Source organism: Dufourea novaeangliae, unplaced genomic scaffold (genome assembly GCF_001272555.1).
Source record: "Dufourea novaeangliae isolate 0120121106 unplaced genomic scaffold, ASM127255v1 scaffold125, whole genome shotgun sequence".
NCBI lineage: Eukaryota > Metazoa > Arthropoda > Insecta > Hymenoptera > Halictidae > Dufourea > Dufourea novaeangliae.
The window spans coordinates 151,309-175,033 of record NW_015374020.1 but is presented as its reverse complement, the minus strand read 5'-3'; the positions used below and the strand labels follow the sequence as shown (position 1 = coordinate 175,033).

General features: G+C 39.8%; 1 long non-coding RNA gene across 1 annotated transcript in view; it reads right to left on the bottom strand.

Moving 5' to 3' along the window:
- Window positions 1–21,932, bottom strand: part of LOC107188980 — an 82,639-nt gene extending 60,707 nt beyond the window's left edge. Inside the window, exon 1 of the long non-coding RNA XR_001516229.1 lies at window positions 21,873–21,932. This is a non-coding gene — a long non-coding RNA (uncharacterized LOC107188980). The remainder of the gene's footprint in view (window positions 1–21,872) is intronic.
- Between the last annotated feature and the right edge of the window lie 1,793 nt (window positions 21,933–23,725).

Here is a 23,725-nt window from a genome sequence, read left to right as displayed (position 1 = left end):
CCGTCCATGAAACACAAAAAACTTCAACAAGGCCATCCCCCGTTTTCTCCCTCCCCCGAGATAAGGCGGGACAACGGTGAGGTGGAGGGAGGGAGGGGGCGAAGAACGCATCAACGCGTCTGAATCCACGGACGAAACAAGCGATCTCGAGGGTTCCGGTCGGATTAAGGATGTTCGACGATTTTTCAGCGACACGTGTACGGTCCAGCGGACGTTGAGCGAACGCCGCGATGTCGTAGACGACGAATGAAACCGACTCGGTCTTCCCTTTTTCATCGTCGCTATCACAGCTCCCACCGACAATGTAAATTCGGCAGTGTTGCCAGCCACCGTTCCGGCCACTACCCCTTGAAAAATGTCTCTTTCGCCACAGTGCTTTCCGTTCTCCATTCTCCCAACTTCGAGAAACGCTTGATCCGTCTCCTACGCGACCGGAAACGACGCTTTTGTCCACGCGTTACCGGTTTACACATCGGGAGAACCCAACGACTCGATCGATTAGGCCCGTTGGACAGGTGACGTGTCGTTTTTCAACGTACCACCACCCCCTCTGGTTACTGTACGGTTCGTTCGTAGGAATTGCGAGACGTCTATTCGACACGTCTTGAAAAGCGCCCACGGGGGGATGGTTCTGGGTTGAATCGATATGCTGCACACGGACTCGATTTCGTAGTTGGGATTCTGGACGGCAGGATTCGAGATGAATTGAGACACGACGTCTTGGAATGTGTTAAATGGGAGATTCCATTGGCGGAAAGAAGTTTTAACCCTTTTCGGGTATAACGACGGCTTTTAGATGTCGTTCGTGAATAGTAACGACTGGTATAATCGGTATATGCTTGAACCTTACAGGTCCAAAGTATTTTAAATGTTCCGCTCAGAAGGGAACATATTTAACCCGTACACACTTTTTTAATGAATTTTAATTGAAACTTAGGGGAAAGGTTTTATATAAGTTACGCCTTAAGGATCCCTTTAAGGCGTAACTTATATAAAAAATACAAATGCTCATTATTTAAATAAAAGTAAAGTAGTTTTTTTTTTAAGTTAGTCTATCTATCTTATCATTGGGTTAAATAAAATTTAGCTACCTGATCAATTATATTTTTTATTCACATTTCTTTGAAAGTATACTTAAGGATCATTTTGTAATGTATATGATAGTAAATACAACGAACATTAAAAGGCATTTCATTTATTACATTTTATTTAAATAAAAATACCATTAACACGTTATTTTTCTGAAATAACAATTCGTTCCGATAAATAAAGTATTACTGTGCACACAGCTATTGTTTCAACGAAATTTTAAACATACTGCTGTAGGAAACATGCGTAACGACCAAGCCATTAAATAATCCGTATCCATTTTAAAGTACAACCCGATTAACAACGGAACAACAAATTCAGGGCAAGCTTACTAGAGATTAAACCCATAACTTCCGACATGTCTCGAGCAGCTGGTTCTTTCCGACGATATAGTATACCTGGTCGCCTCTCCTATTCCGTGCACTCGTCTATGGTCGCGGTTTAAAACAAAACTCCCGAAATTTCAATAAATCCCAACCCCTTATCGCGGCGGATGCAGGTAAAGCACCAAAAATCGTAATAAAGTTCAACGAACACCCGAGATCAAAAATCAGATTCGTTTCACATTACTTCCGGCTAAAAATCACTTGCTATACTCAAAAACTTATTAAATTGCGAAATATTAAATACAATTTTTATTTTTGAAGAACAAGTTTCCGAAATGTATTACAAAATAGAAAATTATCTTTGATTACTGGGTACTTCGTTATCATTAACCTATAAATTCTATAAACTTATAATCTGTATAAGTGTATCAAATAATTTATTATAATATCTTCCATACTTTTGCAACTTCTTATAGTATTTTTAAATTAACCAAAAGGCCAAGAAAATGTTTCAAATTTAAATTATATCACAATTTTAATAAATCTGATTATTCACCGATACCCATCACATCTTATACCAAATTCCCATTGTTATAAAAACCATTTGTGATACGAAACATTTACTACATCCCTTAAGAGACTGGTTAATTGCAATAAAAATTTTATTAATCCTAAATAAATTATATCACTCCACAGTAGTCTGGCCATTTCTCCCATATTCCACAAATGCTAAATATTCTTGGTCTGCTTATATTACATTCTTATTAAACAACATTCTTTTTCTTAAATTTAGTATAGATCTACCATTTATTAATTCCACTGTCCATCAACTCCAACTGAAAATACCTGAAAACCCAAAAATACAATCGCGTAAAACGATTTCTAAATTAACCAAAAAAAGAACCACCAATCTTCTCAATATCCAAAATCCCTCCTTTCACACCTCGCCCCTTTGCAGATTTCAAACCTCGACACACACCGTCCGCAATAACAAAGGAACACAAGAAGTCCAACAAACATCGTGACACACGTATTCAATGCAAATTTCCTGGAAATGAGATTCGAGCTGAAAGTAGAAAAAAACCGTGCACCCAGGACAGGATGACGAGCAAAGAGAGAGAAGCAGGTCGACGACGAGGGGATGAGAACGAGGTCCGAATGGAGAACCAACCCCCTTCTGGCCCCGCGAACCTGAGGGTTAGCGTAGCTACGACGATGAGCTTTCTCATAACGAAGTTTCTTTCCCGTCTTGGCACGCGATGCACGTGCGATTCCTCGATCCACCCCTTTTCTGCTCACCCCCGTTGAACCCCCCTTGTGCCGCGTCGCGACCCTGTTCGTAGGGGTTGCAGCCGGCGGTTAATGGATTTAACGGCTGAGCCGAAAGCTGGTGCAAAGGCTCGTACGAACTGCCGGTGAACCGAGTTAATTAAGACTAGGCGAGCCCCCAGTTACCCCACCCGTTCAACTTAGCTTGCTAACTACATTTCACCCCCTGGACCTGCTGTTTTTTAAAGGGTGGGCGCTCCAGCGTTTGTCGTGGTTTTCGCGGTAACGCTATCCGAACGTCCCTTCGATCATGGGAAAATGGAAAGAGGGTTTGGGAAAAATTGCTATATTTGTGTATTGATAATAGTGGGAATTTGTCCGGAAAATTTTGTGAACTCCTTAACACGTTATTTAACATTTCTTTCATTAAAAAAAAAATAATTGTATATATTAAGATACGACGAATTAATCAATAATTAATTAAAATTTGCGAGCTATCCCACTGTCCCTATAATTGTCACCTGAAAAATTAATATAATTCTTATACACTTTAACAAGTAATTTTGTACAATAAATATAGTTTGAATAGTAAAATTACGGCTCTTTCTTTAATATGAAAATACAATTTTTGAAGCTCAAATTGTATTTTCATTTTCGAAAATTAATTTTTAAATATCAGGTACGCACAAATACATGTATTTCTTTCTCTGTTTTTATGTCAATTAGTGTCCCAATTTAATAATAACATTTTTTGTACACAATTCCTTACATCTTACGTTCTTGTTCAGTAAAATAAATAAAGTGGCAGTCATCGAGACATTTACCCTATTCTTTCGCAAAATAACGAGCTTCCGTTCATTCGAGAAAAGTGTCGTGTATCAAGGTGGGGCGCATTAGCCCGAGACACCATAGATCATCGAACGAGATGCACCCTTAAACGAGCATCACTGATTTTCATTTCGCGTGTTCACCAACCGTGTCGGATATCCCGCGTTCGGAGGTCCTTCACCCCTTTAACCGTCCCTTAAATACGACGCTGGGGCTAATTACCGTCGCGATTGTAACTCCAGGAGCCGTACACCGGCGGAAAATCAAAAGAAACCCCGCGAAAACTGATTCGCTCGATTTTTCAAACGCTTCTTTCTCGCGCCCGTGTAAGCCCTCGTTTAAATTACGTCTCCCCTCGTTTGGCGAGACTCGCAGCGTCATTTTCAAGAAAGGAACCGGCGTTCTTTTCACCGACGAGTCACTCGCTCGAACTAGTGAATACAAGGAAACTTTCTTTCCAGGCTTCTCCCAATTTATCGCGAGGGCTAATTAACATCTGTACACGTTGGATCGAGTTACCGTTGAACGGAATTATTCATTCGTCCCGTAATATTTCCCGTTTGGGACGAAAAGTGACGCAAATTGCAAGATAAACTTCAAATATTTCGTATTTCTGGAGATGTCAAGCAACCAGATGAATGGGAGTATTATGTGAGAAAGTATGAAATGAATTTTTGTTTCTTTAGTCTGCAATCAAGAATTTAATTTTCTTGATTGCAGACTAAACTACTGTGATTACATTCTAAGTACCTTTCTCGCTCACTGTCAATTCACATCATAGAACAAAAAAACAAGCTCAACCTTGGTCGGTATCGCTAGAATCACCCTTCAGAATAACAGCTCAATTCACTTCTGACCGCAGAACATAGAAAACAGACGCGAAATGTATCGAGAAAACCGTGACAGGAGGAAACCATTATTACCCAACGAAAAACGTCACGCAACAGTTACACAATAACAGCGGCAACCTCAAGTTGCAAAATCAATTAGTGACCCGGAAACAGGGGTCGGGGCAGGAGTGGGAAAAAGAGAAGACGTACCCAGCCGCGTTTCCCAATGCCTCGGATATTCAAATCCTCGAGAGCAAAAAGTCCCGGTCCGCCAACAACCCCGAGAACCGGGCGAACTTGTTGCGCAACGAAGTAATCACACGGATCATTGCACCGAATCAAATACCGGAAATAGTCTCAACGTTGACGCAATAAGTCGATACTCGATGTTCCGAACTGCAGCTAGTGATGGGTTGGCGAGCAATCAGGTTCGAGGAGGCTCGAACATTCACGGCCTTTCCTTGGAAATCGGGACGTGTTTGTCGAATGTGAAACAAGAGTGAAAAAAACATTATAAAATTATTGAGCGTGTTAACATATTGTTGACGGTATGCTGTCAATTGGAAATCGCGGTTGAAAGTAACAATATTTGGTTTTCATGGAATAGAAAGGTCTATATTTTAGCTAGAAATTTATACTAATGTTAATTTATACGGATAGGTTGGAGATTCAAGATTAATTTCATAGTCCGTACATTAATTGTTAAAAATATTATACCCGTGAAAATTGATCGAGGCGGATTGTTACTTTTTCCACCAGCTTGGGGTTAAAAGTAACAACGCTGGTGTAGGTTGTATCACAAGTAGATTAGGCAGACGTATGCGCAATGAAAGACAAGAAATAATTACAAATAGCTTTAAATACAGAGAATCAACATAAGATTATAGTTCTTTCTTTCCCTGGCTCGACATAAAATTACTACTTTATCAATAAATAACTCAACGTAACATAAATGGTCCTTTTTTAATAAACATAACATAACATTGTTCCCTTAGTGAGATCAATTAAGTATAATAATTAATTATTATTTGTTATCATAGCGCTGTCTCTTGTATTTAAAAAATTATCAGCCCTATTACAACCTACCCCTGTCATTTTTAACCCCTGTGTCCCCTATATTTTCTCAGTGTACAGACGATATTAACTATGAAGCCGAAACTAACTGGCATGATATAATACGTTACAGAGGAGCAATTCTTCTTAAAAATTTGCATCCGTTTCCAAGTTCCATCCTGTTTTCTAACTCTCATAAATAACTGCTGTATACGTTTGAATATGTTCGCAACTGATCGCCGTGGTTCACCAACACCACCACCACCACCACCACCTGGCAGCATCATCCCCGTGAACCAGCGCGGCAAGAGCCCCTCTCGACCGCCGGAAATGGCCGGTTCGTACAGTTTTCCGGGCTCACGGGGAATGGGATCGCCGTTAAAATGCTAATTTTATGGCGTGTGCTCGCGCCTTCTATCTCGTCCGCGAAAGAAATTGGCTGCAAGGTACGAATGCATCAACTAGAAGGGAAAGACGTTGCGGCAAAGGAACCGTATACATATACCTAATTGCTTTACTCTTTCTTCCCTCGCATGAGTTATGGCTGTATTACGATAACTGAGCCGATTCGGTGGCGGGAAAGGATAAAGGAGTCGGCTAGCTAGCTCGCGAAAACTCGAGTTACGTGCTGTTTGTCCGACGCCCCCCCCCCCCCCCCCCCCCCCCCCCCCCCCCCCCCCCCCCCCCCCCCCCCCCCCCCCCCCCCCCCCCGAGGACGGCTACGGAAAACGTAAAACTCGGAGCTGGTTCGCAGTTTGTTGCGACCCACGACGGGCCAACACAACCCTTTGCTGCCATGGTCTCTTTGGGGACCGTAATTTTTGGTAACGTTTATTTTCCCTGTACTCTGTCAACGTCCCTCCACGGGTTAATGGGGTTTTGGGGGAAGTGCTGGGTTCAATTAAACGGCTGTTAGAGTTCCATTGTGCTGGTAATTACGTGCTAGGTTCTGATAAAAGGAACAGAGACGTGGTGGCGAACGGTAGGAGAGAACGTTAATTCGAGTAAGACAATCAGTATTTATCTGATTAAAAATAAACTTCAGGAAAAGTCACATTGCAAAAGGTGTAAAGGTGCTAGGGAAGAGAATAAAATAAGATAATGTAAATTTAAAAAATATTTAAGCATTCCTTCTTGAAAAGTAGACTTAAGAAAATAGATGACACATTAGAAGATTGCATATAAAAAATGATACACGACAGATCTAATTATCTTAAAACACTGCAATACAGATTACTATTCGTCATTGACGACCTACAATATAGTAATCGACACGACGTAAAAGAGAAGAAAATAAAAGATTATCCGATTTCTGTACCAGCAGCAGCTATTCGACTCCATTACTTTCCATGTCCCGTAAAGCGCAATATCTCTCGCGAATAAGAAGCTGATCTGGGAAGCCCCGATCCAACGAGGTTGTTTCACAGGAATGAGACGATCTTTGCATTTTACGTCTCTTTGGCTGGCGTCTGGCTTCTTTCGGCGAAATATATCGTCTATCTTGGAAGGGGGAAGAAGTTCTACGTGAAGATAAAAGCAAAGTTTCGCGGGTCTCTGCGCGTCTAGAGTTTCTGCTGTGCGCCTTCGTCCCGCACGCACACGCATAAATCCGCGGATTATCGCGGTTTCATATGATCCGACGTCGAGGTTAACCCGAAGAAACGCGGTTTCCGAGCAGCTCGCGGTCTCACTACTCGCCGCGGCTAATCCGAAAATTGCACGAACGATTCGCGGTACGGACAATGGGAATGTTTCAAGAAGACTGGGGCTTCTGCGTCGTGTGCGTGAACGTATAAACGAACGTAATGAGCCGTTTTCACAAACCAGAGTGATCAGCTCTACTTTTTGAATTTTCTTGAATACACTGTTCAACAAAATTTTGAGAACTTTTAGATGATCACACTGATCACATTAATTTAATACTGAATTGCTGAATATAATAATAATCTCACTTTTAATTAGAGATTTCGTAACACAACATGCAACACAACGTTTACATCAACCTAACACTAATTATTTTTCAATCTTGCTTTTTGCTCTATCTACGTACTCTCGAACGACCGCAAAATCGCTGATTCGATCAAGTTTCTAATCATCAAAAACTCATTCGAAATCGAACGAACCTCTGATCGACGATCGGGACGCGATCCCGGCCGATAACTCAGATTCAAATCGTTCCCGATTTCTCCGGCGTTCTACATTTTAATTAAACCGTTCCTCGTTATGTCCACGCATTAATTACGCGGCTCGATAACGAAGCACGGGGGGCGGGCGAACGGAACGTGGGATAAAGGATTGAACAAACTTCCGCGTGCGACAGAAATCGATAGGGGGACAAAAGGCGAGGATCGTCGCGGTTCTACCCACTTTTCTCCTCCACTCCCTCATCGTTTTACCTCTTCGTTCCCCGGAGAAAATGAAGCAATATGACAAGAGAGAGATCGCATTACGGGTTTCCTCATCGCGAATTTGTTACGGGTGAGTTGATTGTTGGTTAAAGTTAATTAGATTCTGGAGACATCGGATCTTTATAAATGTTTCTTGCCGCCCTGTGCCCCGTAACAATGGCAGCACGTTGATAGCACTCTGGTCTGCGGGCAGTAGGGCTAGCTTCGTCCCTCTTAAATTCCGATTTCTCTACTGAATCGGAATAGAAATGTAACGTGTGCGTAGAATGAGAGAGACTGTATCGATACAATGATTAACCTGTTAACCCTTTCGGTACCACTGTTGCCATATGGCACGTGTTTTAAATTACAAAATAAAATATTAATGCAATGTGAATCTTATGCAGGTTCTCTAGAATTTAATACTTATACTTACGAGTTTGATAATGTTTAAAGAGATTTTTATTTTATTTGAAAACTGCTAGAATACTAAATAAAGTAAACAAATCACTTCTTGACCCCGGTTCTTGTAAATTAGCCCTATAACTGTATATTTACATAAATATCCGCAGTCTATTTATTACAAGAGGATGATGAAAGTGTGGATACTGAGAACATATAAATAAAATCTGCATAAAAATGTTTACCCTTAATTATTATTTCCAAAGTAAATGAACGAATGTGTGAGTCAGTGTATGAAAGTACCAGAAAATTTATAAACGAAGCAGTCTCACAGACGACACGTGGCCCGTTAGAATTAATATTTTAAGCCGCTCAGATGAAATATTCGAACGATCGAAACCACTCAATCCGTTTTCCTGTGTCCGTGGTTTTTCAATTGGACCTCATCGGAATGGTTTGCAAATTGATAAATATTAATGAAACATGCAATAAATACAGGTGGATATGAAGTAACGTCGCGCATGAATGTTTTTCGACCGAGAGACCTCGGAAAGTATCGCGGCACGCGCCCGTAATTAACGTAATGACGTACCCATGGATTACACGCAGATTGAATAAATTTCGAATTTATCCGAATTTATCCGAATTTATCCGAATTTATCCGAATTTATCTGAATTTATCCGAATTACAGCCCGAAATAATTTCGATGCAAGTCGATTAGTGACCTGGACCAGGTCGACCCCAGAACGAATTAAATCAACGATGATAATTTACGCGGGAATTATAATGGACTGCGTGCGGTTAATCAGTGTTTGCGTTTGCTAAACCGAGATCTTTTCGGCGATCACAAAAAATTTCTGATCGATGTACTATCCACCTGTCAAGACAAAGTATAATAGGAAATAGGAAATATTGTTATAATTTGAGAATATCTTTGTATTATTTTCTATAGGTTGCAACCTTTCATAGAAGATGTAACATTTCTATTTAATTATTGGTAAGTTCGGATAAACCGCATAAACCGGGGCATCTGCCGCGATCAAAATACCTGGCAGATGGGGTCCAGGAAGCCGCGGAACGAGCCTGTGAAGCGGTTAAACGCGACTTGATATCGACAAGCTTTTATTAATGCCGCCCCGATGTTCCGAGCACTCGGACAAATCGATATAGAATACGTACCGCGAGCCTACTCGCGGATTCTGGCCGATCGCCAGGCTCGATCACGCTCGAGTGACTTTGCAGCCTGCTGGCTGCAGAGGCTGGGGCTTCCTTAATGGACTCTTCCTCTAATCCCGGTTCTGATCCACGGAAGGAACGAACAAGGAAGGGGAAAGGATGCGGCGGAGAGCCGGCCGATTGAGTGTCCAGGTAAAGATACGTGACCAGTTTTCGAGAGTGGATCGGTTCCAACGGCCGTGGATCACGGTAATTGCGAGGGACCTTTGCCTCCATTTTAGCTCCCCTCCACACTTTCGAGGTGTCTCTTTATCTTGGCCGGGTATCCCCGTTTTTCTTTTAGGGGATCGAAAACGGGGAACACTTGTAATTGGTTTCTTTGTTTAATCCTCGGAAGATGGAATTATAGAAGACGGAGATGGGTCAATTCTGATCCACAACAACATCTTGTATACATATCATCGGTTTAGTTCTTAAGTGTTCTATCTGCACTAGTTTTTAAACTGAGAAAATTTAGTTTAAATTGTAGAAGGTTTAATATTATAGAAGCGAAATCTAGTGAAATAATCAAAAACAATATAATGCGATCTACTAAAGAGATATTTATGAGATAATAGCTTATGAAATTCGAGGAGGTTTAAAGAATTATTATTGTAATGAATATAGGGTTCTAAACTTTAGATTCACTAAAAAAATTGCTGCAATGTTGTTTAAATTTGTATTGGTGTTTTTTATAGTGAACATGTTATCTCATAAGTTAATGGGCAAATTGTTGTTTTACTCTTCTTCTATGTTTTAAATAAATGTCTTGATAGCTCCTATCGGAACTATAAAAATTTCTCAATATTATTGTAACATTTTGACTAATGCTAGTAATAGTACTAATAATTAATATTATATGTAACTATACCTATATGTACAGTAATAATAATAATTTCTTTCGCAATAATAAACTAAAGTTGTAAAATCAACAATAAAAAACGCGAAAATCAAACTACATATTGTAAAATGAGGAATATATACATATACGATAAAATACACTATTCTTTAGCGTTTTCTCCACTGAAATATTACACGTACACTTTATTTTTGTCCCATAAATTTCTTTACAGTACGAAACATTTCCGTCCCTCAAACGATTTTCCAAATCGTCAACATCAATATTTTATTTCTCACCTAGAAATACGAAATAAAATTCTCCCGGGCCCTCAAACGACACGATCTCAAAAACGCTCGTCGTCTGTAGAAAACAAAAAGAAAGCAACAAATCCTGTGTACATTTCCAGGCTGTGTTTGCCGTGCCCGATCCTTCGAGAGGAAACAAGTGAAAGAAAGGAACAGGGAAATGTCTTAAAATTTTTCGCTACCGTCGACTAGCCAGGTTACAGAGAGCGAACGGAAGAATAAAAAATCATCGAACGGACCAGTATACATGCCGTAACAAAAGTGTTGTATTGTAATGTAACTTGGAACAAGTTTTTCCTTAGCAAAAATGTTATCCGAGGATTTATTAACAAAATATTAACACTAGAACTACCAAGCAAGTCAAAATGACTTGCCAATACACTCTTACAACGATGATTAAAATGTTATAACAATACATTTTCGCAGATCTTTTGTAACTTTTATTACGATACGACATTAAAGAAATTAGTTACTTTATAAATTTGTAAATTTTCAAAAGTTTGCTACGTTTATCGATCGATCGAAAAAGGTATGCGTTTATCGTTGGTAGTTCTAGTGTTAACGAAAAACTCCGACCAATCAAGAGCTCGACCAGCAGACTCGAACGCAAGTAAGTTTTGCTCTGAAAGTGGAATAACTGCGATTGGAACTTACAGGATGATGCAAACAGCATACGGACGTGATTGTTCGAGTTGTGCTGCAGTTTTTCAGTGGTTTAAACAATTTAAAGAATGTCTTCAGTCACTGGAAGATAACAAAAGAGAAGGACGACTTTCGACAAGTTGCACCGAGGCGAACGTTGAATCTGTTCGTCCCTTGTTGTTGCCAGACCATTGTTTAACGACAAGAATGATGATAGCTGACGAGTTAAAGATTAGTGAGGCCCGTGAAAAAGAAAAAAGAAGAAAAAGTGCACAGCACGAGGCACAAAGGTTTTTCGATCCCGGTCGAAAGAAGAAGAAAATGTTTGCCTCCGCCTCGAGTAACCAGTAAACGGTGACCTTTCGATGGCACACTTTCCCAATGGTGACGGAGATCTCTGCGGAGACCTCTGGGTATCCTCTTCACCGTGTGGCACACATAGTTCAAGACACGACCTATCGCGTCCGCCCTGCCATATCTAACGAGGAAACGAGTTGCGCCCGCCGTCTGGACCGTCGAAGAAAGTCCCTAGGAATGTCGAGAGTTCGAAGGAGGATCGTGCGCAATTTCTCTTTCGTTTCGTCGCGCAGCGAACATATCCGGGTGTCTTGGACTTCCCTAGTTTCTTTAATACTAGAACTACCAAACCCGTCAAAATGATTGCTTATTTAACATTTCTGAAATTACAATTGTGCCTTTGACGAAATTGAAATTAGCTTTTAATTTATTATACATTTCATATTATACTCTGCTAAGCTAAATTTTAATAGATATTATGTATATTACTATTTTATACAATTTAATTTAGTATACATTCAATGCTGTTCTAGTGTTAAGATCTCGGGCCACTACTCTTCGCGTAACTCGTGATTCCACGAGAAGTTGGAGTAGTAATTGAGGGGTTCGTGGTATTAACGACCCCCTGAAGAATGTTCTTGTACACTGACGAGTAAACTCGACTTCCGTTAGGAAAGAATGTGGTGTAAGAGAAAAGCCACCTACCACTTGGTAAATTTACTTCAAGTGCTGAAATAACGGTTAAATCGAATGTTAATTTAGCATAAGTTTCAGTAATTCCCGATACCAAGTGGTAGAAGGCCTTTCCCCAAGGCCACTTATTCCCCTAGTGGAAGCCGAGTTTCCTCGTGAGTGTACATCTCCGTGGGTAGTAAGGATGAGAATGGTCGTTAAGAAAGTTAACGCGATGGGTTGTTAATAAATTAAGGTTTATAGGTGTCTGTTAAGAAGAGATAAAGGAGGTTTATTGTTTAGTAGAAACTGTTGCAGCAGATGTTACGGTATTGTAAGTGAAGACTGATTATCCCAGTAATGGTAGCTTTATGGTTTATGGTAGTGAAATGTTACCCAAGATAGAAATATGAACCATGATGAAGAATATACAGGCTTGGCTGAAAAAAAAAAAAAAAAAAAAAAAAAAAAAAAAAAAAAAAAAAAAAAAAAAAAAAAAAAAAAAAAAAAAAAAAAAAAAAAAAAAAAAAAAAAAAAAAAAAAAAAAAAAAAAAAAAAAAAAAAAAAAAAAAAAAAAAAAACCAGAATTACAGAAATACTTTGAAACACGAAGTGTTAAAGACATCGAAATATCCTTTTATTTCCCTGCATTTTCCACAGGGAAATCAGATCGATGGCCCGTGAACCGAACAGAGTCAGAAAGAGGAGAAAAATTTAAATTCACGAAGATCGGGGCATCCTCCGGCTCCCATATTTAATCGACTCCGAAGTTTTTCATCGGCGAGCCACAAAAAAGTCCCGTATTCGTCGAACCGACTCCCCGAGAGGCGAACTCGGTTCCCCAGAAGAGCGTGGATCATTTGCGTGAAGAATCAAACGGATCTTTCTCGTTAAGAGCAACTTAGCGGCAGACATGGGACCCGGGGAAATCTGCCCGGTTTTCCTTCTTCGAGTTCCCGAGAGTACATATACCGTGGAGAACTTCCACGAAGTAAACTCGTCGAGAGTCTTGTCCAACTATCGCGACTGGCGCCACGATTTCGATTAAATATCGATGTCTCGAGAGAACCAGGATACGGACATTGTGCAAACAACGAAACGTTTCGCGACGATACAGAAGTAAAAGAAGTACTGAAAATTCTTAACAGATTTCCGTCTGGAGTATCTACTACAAATTCCTCTCGATTATTGTCTCGACCCGGGTCCACGCCGAGACAACAATCTCATAAGGAAAAATGCTTCAGCCACGAGGGTAAACAACGAATACGCTGCGCCCCATTTCCTGATTGGACGGTGTAAAATGTGAACGTGATTAAAAATTAGCACCGATTGATATTATACAAGAAAGATTGCAAGACGCAACAAACGACTGATTAGAAGGAGTGATTTACAAACATTTGGAAAGAAAGTTTATGTCTCGAGGCGTCTGTTTACCAGCCAAGACGACACTTTCACTCGTGAAATTTACCTCACACGTCGAAAAAGTGACGACACGGTGTCGTGGACTTAATCCTAGCAAAATCTCTGAAGTGACTCCTTCTCGGAGATGTAGTAAGTACATAGTAATCAAAGGAATATGTTTCTAGTAGTCACCGTACGATAAGATCGATCGTTATACGAACAATATGTATATTTTAGAAACAAGTTAACTTTCTGAAAGCCATAAAATTTACGAATTTTTCAAGTTTCTTTGTAAATTATATTATGGCCAAAAAAGATAGGGGACCAAATTTCGCAGTTAATTAGAATTTTTTGTTTTCTATATCTTCTCTTTTTTACAATATAGATGATGACTGCGTACAATGGTCTGTCGCGTGACATAATAATTACACGACTGGCATTAGTTTAATGTTAATAGTAATTCTATTCGAAATGTACTGATCAGACACCGTAGCGTTTGTTTTAACGCTTAATTTTCCGGCAATTTCGTATAAAACCCGTTGTTGGTAAACATTTGTTTTTCAAACAGAAATAACTAGATTTAGTATAAGAATTATAACCATTAAAATACACGATGCATACTTTTATATAAAACAATAGTAGAGATATTTTTGTCTATGCAGCTTATGAATAATTATATTTACAAATCGATGAGTTAGATATGGCTTTTAAACACTCGGATCCAAATGGACGCGATCACCGTACTCCGAGGATTAAACAACACCGAAGAAAATCAATTTGAATTGTCTGCAAGAATGACAATGCAACCCAAACGTTTTCAGCAAGACATTCCAACCAACATATCCAGAAGATGCTGCATCCAGGCGTGTTGCGCGACGACACAGCCAACGTATTCCGTGCGAGTGATTGAGCAATCATCGTGAAGCGTGCGACCGGGTATCTATTAATTGCCGGTGTCAAAATAAACGTCGTGTATTTCGCAAACCGAGGACGGGTCCGCGCGTGAAAATGTCAGGGGACGACGACGATTGGCGTTGCGTCGTCGGTACGCGCGGAAAGCAAGAGAGGAACCGTCGAATTCCTGGCCAATTATCGGGATTACGATACGGGGGCGGATGGGTGTTTATTAACGGCAGAAATTTCGTCAGTAGAAACATCGTGGGCAATCTTTCTCTGTTGCGCGGCAGGCGTGCGCCGCGTCTCGCCGCGCGATGCAATGCCGCCGATGCAATTAGCGGGACCGCAAGAGGCGGTAATCTTCCGGGCTGGCGTTGCTCAATTTAAATAATCTTCGCTACGAGTGACTCTAGCTTGAAGGATAGACGATAGATCGGACGAATCAAAAGAATTCGAGCTGTTTAGGGAGGAAGGGCATGGAAACAAACAAATATAGTGATTCCTCGATGAATGCGACACGAGCAACGGCGTTATTCCGACCACTGGGGGGGGGGTCCCCCCTCTGGAACCAGTCACAATAGAGTAAACAAAAGCTAAGTAGTATACAAACGTGAAGAATAAGTGAGGTGAACAGCAGGGTTAACCACAAGAGCAACAATGAATACTACATAAAACAGCTTCCTCCCAATATTTTCTAATCGGTGTACCGACCTACCCCAGTCTGTCAAGAATAAATATTCCTTCCCTTAAAAGACCGTTAAAAAACGTTCCCGCAATACCCTATACTTCTCCCGTTCTCCCAAGGCGCGCAAGCGAATCCACAGATCCAACGGCCGAAAATCGTAAATCCTCCGGAATTATCGATCGCAATTTACTCGTACGTTTCCCCATCCCGATGTCCGGGGGGGGGGGAGAGAGAGAGAGAGAGAGAGAGAGAGAGAGAGAGAGAGAGAGAGAGAGAGTACCTATCCGTGCGTCGCGCGCGTTCTTCTCATCCTCTGGCCGTATAAATCCGCATCGTCGAAGGAAAGAATCGCCGCAGTAAACCGCCAACTACCCATGGGATAGAGTCTGGGAGCGGGCCGGGAGCCCCGTCTGGGGAACGTCGGGGGAACAAACAACTGGAAACGCGGACAGGGATAGGCATTCTCTCCTCGGTAACGGATATAAATCCGCCCACTCGGTGTCACGACCCAGGGACAGAGAAGAGAAAAACAGGGGAGACTCTGGGTTAGGGGGTAGGCGGTTTCACGAATAGCGAGGAGGAGAGTTGGGGAGACAGAGGGAGAGAACGGGAGAAAGTTAGCAAAGGGCTAGGCTTTTTGGATGTCCGCCAGAAACTCGGCCGGAGGTAAACACTGCAGCGAGGAGGGGGGGGGCACGTTTCAAAGGACTTCGTGCAATGGGAAAAAACTACGGCTCACGATCGTGTCCTCTCTCGGATAGGAAGCTGGGGAACGCGCGGAAGAGGACACACGGACGTTGTCCGCTCAAAGAGATCCATCCCAGGCGCAGAAGGAAGCGGGGATCGGTCTGCTGTGACGTCGCCATTTTGGAACGCATCGACACACCGGGTTCCGAGAGTTAGGTGCTCGGGGTTGCGGTTCCGTGAACTGGGACAGAGAAGTTGCTAAGCACGGATTCTGAATGAAAACGTTTCGCTTTTTAAGCGAAATCCGAGTGGGGCATTGGGCTTTGTGGAAATCTTCCTCTTCGTGAATTGTGGGTAGGGGTGCTTGAACTATTGGAGTTTTAGATGATGACAGTAATGGTTTGACGGATGGTACCTACTGTTGGTGGTTTTTGGGACACTTAGTGTGCTTGAGGACTGCAGTGAAGGGTTTGTAGAGACTAGTGGACTGTGAATTTTACGCGCTTGTTGCGAGAACCATGTCGCAACAACCAGATTTACGACTTATAAATGAAGCAGAAGTGCTGTGAAAATTTTCAATGTATGGTATAATTTGATATGCTTCAGACATTTCAAAAATATCTGTACTGACTTGCTGTCCTCTACAACATGTTTTATAATTGATTTCATCTTAAAAGAGTATCTATCGGCGTTGTTATTAAATTTGTTTTAATGAGAGATAATAAGGGTAATGTAAAAATAGTTGATACACTGCACATGAACGCGGTACCTTAGATAACTTTTCTCGATAACGCGAGATAACGGGGCTCATCTTCCGTCCAGTATCACGGATCGATCGTAACGATCAGGCAGGTACTGGCTTTAAGATCGAGCGTGGTCGTCGCGGGTGAAACTTCGCCTCGAAGAATTGGCTTATAAAGACGAACCATCCGGTGCACTTTTGCTCGTCCGGAGAACCGTTTCCGATCGGGCCATCAAACGGTACTAATTACGTTTTCAGGTTCAAGATACTCCAAGCTGAGTTAAGATAAGAACCCTTTCAAAATTGCTTTAGACTTGGTGCTCAACTTCTGAATACGATCAATACGAGTATGTTTCGCGATGCGTTAAGATTTCCACACAAAAGCAAAGAAATGATTTCATTACGTTGACACGTTGACTGTTACAGTGAAAAGGACCGTTTGTCGCCAGACACACTTTATTTCCCGTTTAAGTCATAACATGTCCAACAATATATGCGTTTAGTCAATAAATTGCATAAAATTAATATACAATATTAATTTTATACAAAAATTTTGTAACGGTATTTAAATAATCCAGGATGTTCGCAATGTACGTGTTACCCTTATTTGGGTTATGTGGCAGTCAAAGTGTTAAAATAGTAATTATATTAGATGCACTAATAAGTAATTCATTATTTTTTGGTAAATTCTGTAATAGTTCCGAAACATGTCAAATACACACGCTACGTTAATACATATTTGTTCCTTCTTTTCGCTACGTTAATACATATTTGTTGTAACGTGAATTTTAATTTTGATCGCAATCTTATTGCAAACATAGTGGATTGCTTATGGATACACCTAATAGTTAATAAGAAGTGATGTCTAAATAAGCACGCGATAGTATACTAATTACAGAAATTTTAACATATTGCGTACGGGTCACGAGATATCTCGTGTTTAGCAAATGAAACATAGAATTCGAGTCACGAAATGTTTCGTTCATTTTAATACAGTAGATAGATTCGTAAGAAGTAGCTAATAATGCTAATGAATTTATGAATGTGAACATGAAACAGTACATGCATTCTTTGGACAACACTTCCCACAGTGAATTGATGATATAAATTTTGGAATATTTTATTAAACACCGACATTGATTATAACAGAATCTTATGGTTTGAATGAAAAACATAAATTGAACACAGTAGAAGTTTATTCCCCCAAAGAAAAAAAAAACAGAAACTGAATATAATAGAAAATTCCAGCTTTGTAAAAATTGAGATTAAAACATTCTGACAAACAATTCTAATATTTTTAATTAACAAATGTAATATTTCTCATTAACAATTCCAACATTTCTCATAAATAATTCTAATACTTCTGAAAGTATATTTCTAGTATTTCGGAAACAGTATTCTTAGAGTGCTGCAAAATGTGCCTGTTTCTGCCGACTAGAAACAAGACAAGTGTTTAATAGAAAAATTCTATTAATCGATGGATAAATAAAAGTTATATTACTATGCAAGAAATACATATTTCGTGCTTCACGAATACATATTAAATTATTTTCCAAATTCATACTTTACACAGTATCCAAATTAAAAAATCCTCTGCCTCTCGGGTACCATGATTGAATCATATTTTCTGTTCATCTCCTGTTTATTTCATGAAAATTTGTTATTTCATCATCGAGTTTGTTCGACTGAGAAGTGGGCACAGCTAATTGGAAATTCAATAGTGTTATGTGCGCAACCAACGAAACGGAAGTAACAATAGACGTAGCAATGATATTTCGTGAATATACGTTCGATGGTTTCTCGCCGAAATAGCGAAAAATCGTGACTGGAATCAAATTACGTATATTCGTTATGGATACGTGGTATGAAACAAGGTCTGAACGTTGTAAATCACGAGGAAGTGTAAGTAGTATGTTTACCATTTATTCCTCGTTTTTAAAACGTTTCCATCGAAACACTTGAGTGACACGATGATTCGTCGATATGGGTGATATAAATAGATTAGATTAGATTTTTGTGTTTAAAAAGATGGAGTCGCTCGCACCAACTAGTCAGCGATATCAACGGTTACTGTACTCTACAAACATGGAACAACTCTTCAGCAATCTTTGATCTTACTTACGAAATACTTAAAATATAATTTTACACGTTATTAATCATTTTTTATTACACATAGAGTAAAAGACCCATTTACTGCCACTTACCGAATTATTGCCATTCCCAATTGTTTTACTAAAACTAATAAATAAACGTTGTGAAGAGAAACTGTGCTTTTAACATTTTAACGGTGTTTATTGGACCACTTTTTGGGTAATGACAAGTGTACTCGTCATGTAAAACAATAAAGTAGCTTTTGCTATGATAATTAAAATTTCGGTAAAGATTGAAAAATATATTTCACTTATTCAAATAAAGGAATCCAATTAACTAGACACGCAGATACACATTTCTAAAACAAAATTCTACCGTTAAAGGGTAAGGAGTACTGCAATTTTATTTTTCCACTGTAGACATAAAGTCCCTGAACTTTTTCATCAGATCCTGTATAAGACGAGCGAATCGATGGATGCGCTTCGGGAATATTTGATATAATGCTTCCCCATGGCCAAGCCGTACATCCGCGAGTACAGCTTTAATTGGACGGATTCCAATCAGCACAGCAATCGAATCATGTATAGAGTTCGGCGGTCGTGGAAAGCAATTCGCCGATAAAACGAACAAGAACGCCTCAATTTTCGCCGGAGAAATCAAAGATATCGGAGCACGGCGACCGGAGTTTCCGTTTAATTTAACTAGAAAATTATTCGGAAAATAAATTTTACGCGGGTATCCCGACCCAGTCCAACGTTTCTTTAATTACTCTCGAAAAATAGAAAATTAACCGTCGAAATGTCGACAGTTTCTACGATCGCGAGTACAACGAGAACCGATAGCACTTTCGGTTGTGTAAACTGTAAACGTTTCAGACTGCGTTTCTATCGTTTGGGTATGATTCATTTTTATTAATTGCTTCTGGTAGAAGAAATCGTTGAGAATTGAAAAAAAAAAAAGCAGACCCGTGCATCGTTGGGTGAGATTTGTGATTGACGATTTGACTTTTTCATTCTACATTTAAAAATACAATGACTCACCGGTTTGTTAAAATTAAGTAAAATTGGTCTCCGAAGGACGATAAAAGTATAGATAATGAAAATATATAAATAGAAATTACATAAAAATTTGTACGCTTAAATGTTATTTCAGAAGTATGTGAATGAATGTGTGAGTCACTATAAATAAAGATAAATATTTTTATATCAATGTTTCACGTAAATATAAACAACTCTTCCGTTCTTCTTCTTTTATCATTAGCGAACACATGTTATTGGGTTGTTCGGAAAATTTTGGTCGATTTTCAATAGGTAAGTAATAAAAAATATTGTTATACGAAAAATACGGACAACTCACGTTAAAATAGCGGTGCCGGACTTTCGAGGCGAGTTTCTCCCGGAAACGCTACTTTAACGTGAGCCAATGGGTACGCAGGATCTCGTGGCAGTTCGGTCGATCCACCTAAATTGGTTCAGATGATCTGACCCAATTGGATCAGAACTTTGGTTACAGATGGCGACCGATATTAATGCCTAACCTAATGCCTACTCCTTTTGCCAAGGAGTAGAACATCATCCGACGGTATGCCCCAGGGATCATTAGAGTATTTTTTAGTTTCAGTTCCATCTTCCCCAAGGACGTACCTGTCGTCGTTTCAACGGTGTACCTATCAGAGGCAATCACCTCCGCGCGAATCCACATTTCCGCGGCACACACCGTCGCGGGATAGGAGAGCTCTCGACGACGCCTGGGATTAGATTACGGCATAAGCGGCTTATTTATCGCCGCGGCGACGCGGATACTCGCGAGTGCAGCGAACGCAATCAACACGCCGCGAAACAGCCACCCACCACACCACACCACACCCCCCCCCCATCCCTCCATCCCTCCGAAAGCGTCTCGTACTCGCGCGTGAATCTTAACCTCGTCGCATCGACGTAATATCGTCGAACGTTCTCTGAGCTCGGGAAGCGGTTTTTCAACGTAGGAATTCCAGACACGCGTGGATACAAAACGACGACGCGGAATTTATGGCGTCTCGCGACATTATCGAGATTGTTCGGAGATAAGATTTGGTTTTTGATACGTTGGGAGCTTAGAAACGTTGATTCGATTTATAGCAATGGTTTTTCATACGATTGAATATTGGACGTAATGTGGGTTGCAAGTGTCATTTTAGAGTGCGGATTAAATAGTGTTTTTGTGTACTGTATAATTATATGACAAACTATGATTATTTGTTTGCATTCAATTTCTACAACAAATGATAAGCGGAATACGCGAGTTATCTATACTGTATCTGATAACTAAGTAGAGCTGTTCAATGCCAAAACGATCAATAAACGAACGTTGCGATAAGAAACTAGACAAATTGATTCCAGGGGCATTACAAAAACACGTGACTTTATCATAGACAACAAAATTCCATTACTTTCCTCAAAGATAAATCTTTTTTGTTTCGAGCAATTATAATATTAAAGACAACATTTTTATTCGAACTATTAAATAATTCAATTTTCGACTGTAATAATGGAATTTTCCACATATAATAAAGCATGAAAATATTCATATTTTTTATGTTATACGCAATAATAATTAACTGTTTGTCCCGTATAATTGTTATTACTAGACTGAGTATATTTATTCAAATTCCTGTCACTATTGATAAATTTTCAAAAACAGACATCAAATAACAAATTATTTTCTTTACAAAAGGTTTTCATGAATGCAAAGGAGTAGAAATATTTCACGAAATTCGACTTTATTCTATTATTATATGGAACATTCACATAGGCTAAAGACCAACACTCCAATTATTACTACATACGTAGGTAATATCTATGTATACACACGAATATACAGAATCGGGTATAATGAATAATATAAAAAGCAGAACTCTATTTCCACATTCTTAATAAAAGAATACTTTTATCTCTCACTGTAACCTTTAACATAATCCTCCCTGACTCGATAAAGTCTAATATTTCTGAACGTACTGTTGAATAATTACTAACGCGTATACACAAAAGTACACCTATTTCAGTGTAGTCAATAATATTACAAAACAGCTCTGTTCCCCCGATTCTCATTATCTCTCTCTAATCCTCCCAAACTTCATAAAATCCAAACAATTTTCTCTTCATCTCTCTCCAAATCAACAGCCTCAACACACGCAATCCACGAAAATCAAAATCTAGTCTCGGGCTACTTACGTGTCATAACCGTTTGGAAATCAGCCTTCTACAGCACAAACTCAAACAATTCGACACCCACACACTAAAGTTCCGCCACTGGAGGTAGTATCCGCCCGGAGTCTCGCCGTACCGAGCGTTCAAATCACTCACTGAACCCCACGGACTCACTGAAACCGGGATCGTACAGGACACACGCGACGCGACACGACGGTACAAAGGACAAAGGGCGAATTGGGAGAAAAGAGAGATATACCTGGGGAACGAACGATCGGTGACTAATGACCACGGTAATCCACGGAACGGACCAGCATACCTGGCGACGACCAGGCGTCAACTGAAAGCGCACGGCGGCGAGCGGCTGAGGAACGCCGGCCCCGCTGTACACCTGTGTGTTGTCTCCCGAGTAGGAGAAGGTGAGCCGAGTAGGAGAGGCCGAAGGAGAGGACGACCAACACTACCGAGCGCGACCTTTGCACGGGAGGTATGTTTACCGCGATAAACGGTAAACGATGCGACAACCGGTCGAAATTTACCGTGAAGGAAAGTGTAGAGGAAATTTTTCTTTCTTCACCATTTTCCGGTGAAGATTGATTGATCACTAAACTACGGATTTTTCTGGAAAATAACATTTTGTAAAGTGATTCATGAAGACACGAGCGAAAATAGGAATTTCTTCTCTTAAATACACCCGTCCCTAGATTTACGTCGCGTGTTTGCTCCATCTGGTTCTTCTTTATGCGGATAAAAGCCGTTTAAATGGAGTCTGCCTGTATGAAAAAAAAATTCTCAAGAGAAAAAGACAGTATAAGTTATAAAAATATTTATTTTTAAAAAACTAAATGGAACGAGTACTCCGCGTAAATCGAGGGGCGGGTGTATCTTATTAGATTAAAATAGAAACGACGTTGAATTTTATGGTAATAGTTTCTTTCATTGTATTTCACAAAGCTCTGTAGACTATAAATGCAAAAAATCCGCAGTCTATTGTTCACTTTTCCACTGCGGTTTGGTTATTTGTATATTGCGTTTGAAGCTGGTTTTGACTCATTCACGACTGTAGATTTTAAGGGTTTTGCGCGAGATATCGACGTGTTTCAATGAAACAATTATGAAGTATTCAGTGTAAAAATTAAGTCGTAACACCCACAATTAATTAATGACTCAAAACCATCATTTTTTCTAGAGTGGATTCGCCAGTTGCCCGAGAAATGGCGTAAATCTGTACAAAGAGTCCTGTTAAATGGGGTATGAAAAAATTATACTGGCCATTCGTACATTGTGGATATTGTGTATTTATGACACAAACAGATGTGTAAAATGTAATGAAAGTAAATCTTTCAGCATGAGCAAACAGGTTCCTTTATATACATACATATATTATTGACTCGATGAATACTTTCGCTGCTGAAATTTATTCCTCTGTGACTCTCAGTTTTTGTTACACGTTACACGTTGTATGAAAATGGATACTTGTATAAACAGCAGCTGCGTAGTCATTGAGATTGGTGTTTACGAGCAGAGATGAAGCATAAGTAAAGCATTGAGTAAAGCATAATAGACTGCTGATCTTTACGGGAGAATAACACATATATGGAAATATACAAGAAGTTTGCAGAAAATATGCTAAAACCAAGCTGGGAGGAAAAATTTGACAACTATTGGACAAAAAGTTATATTTTCTGTATTATTTAATATATTCGAATATATTCGTATGTTGTAAGTGGATACAGGGTGAGTCACCTAAAATATCTCCGTTATTTTTAACGATACGAGAAAATGTGTAGGAAGAAGAGGTTTGTTTCTATAGGGCAGTTATTGTGATAGAGAAGATCTGTTTTTCAACGTCTTTTATGTGTAAAATATTAAATATA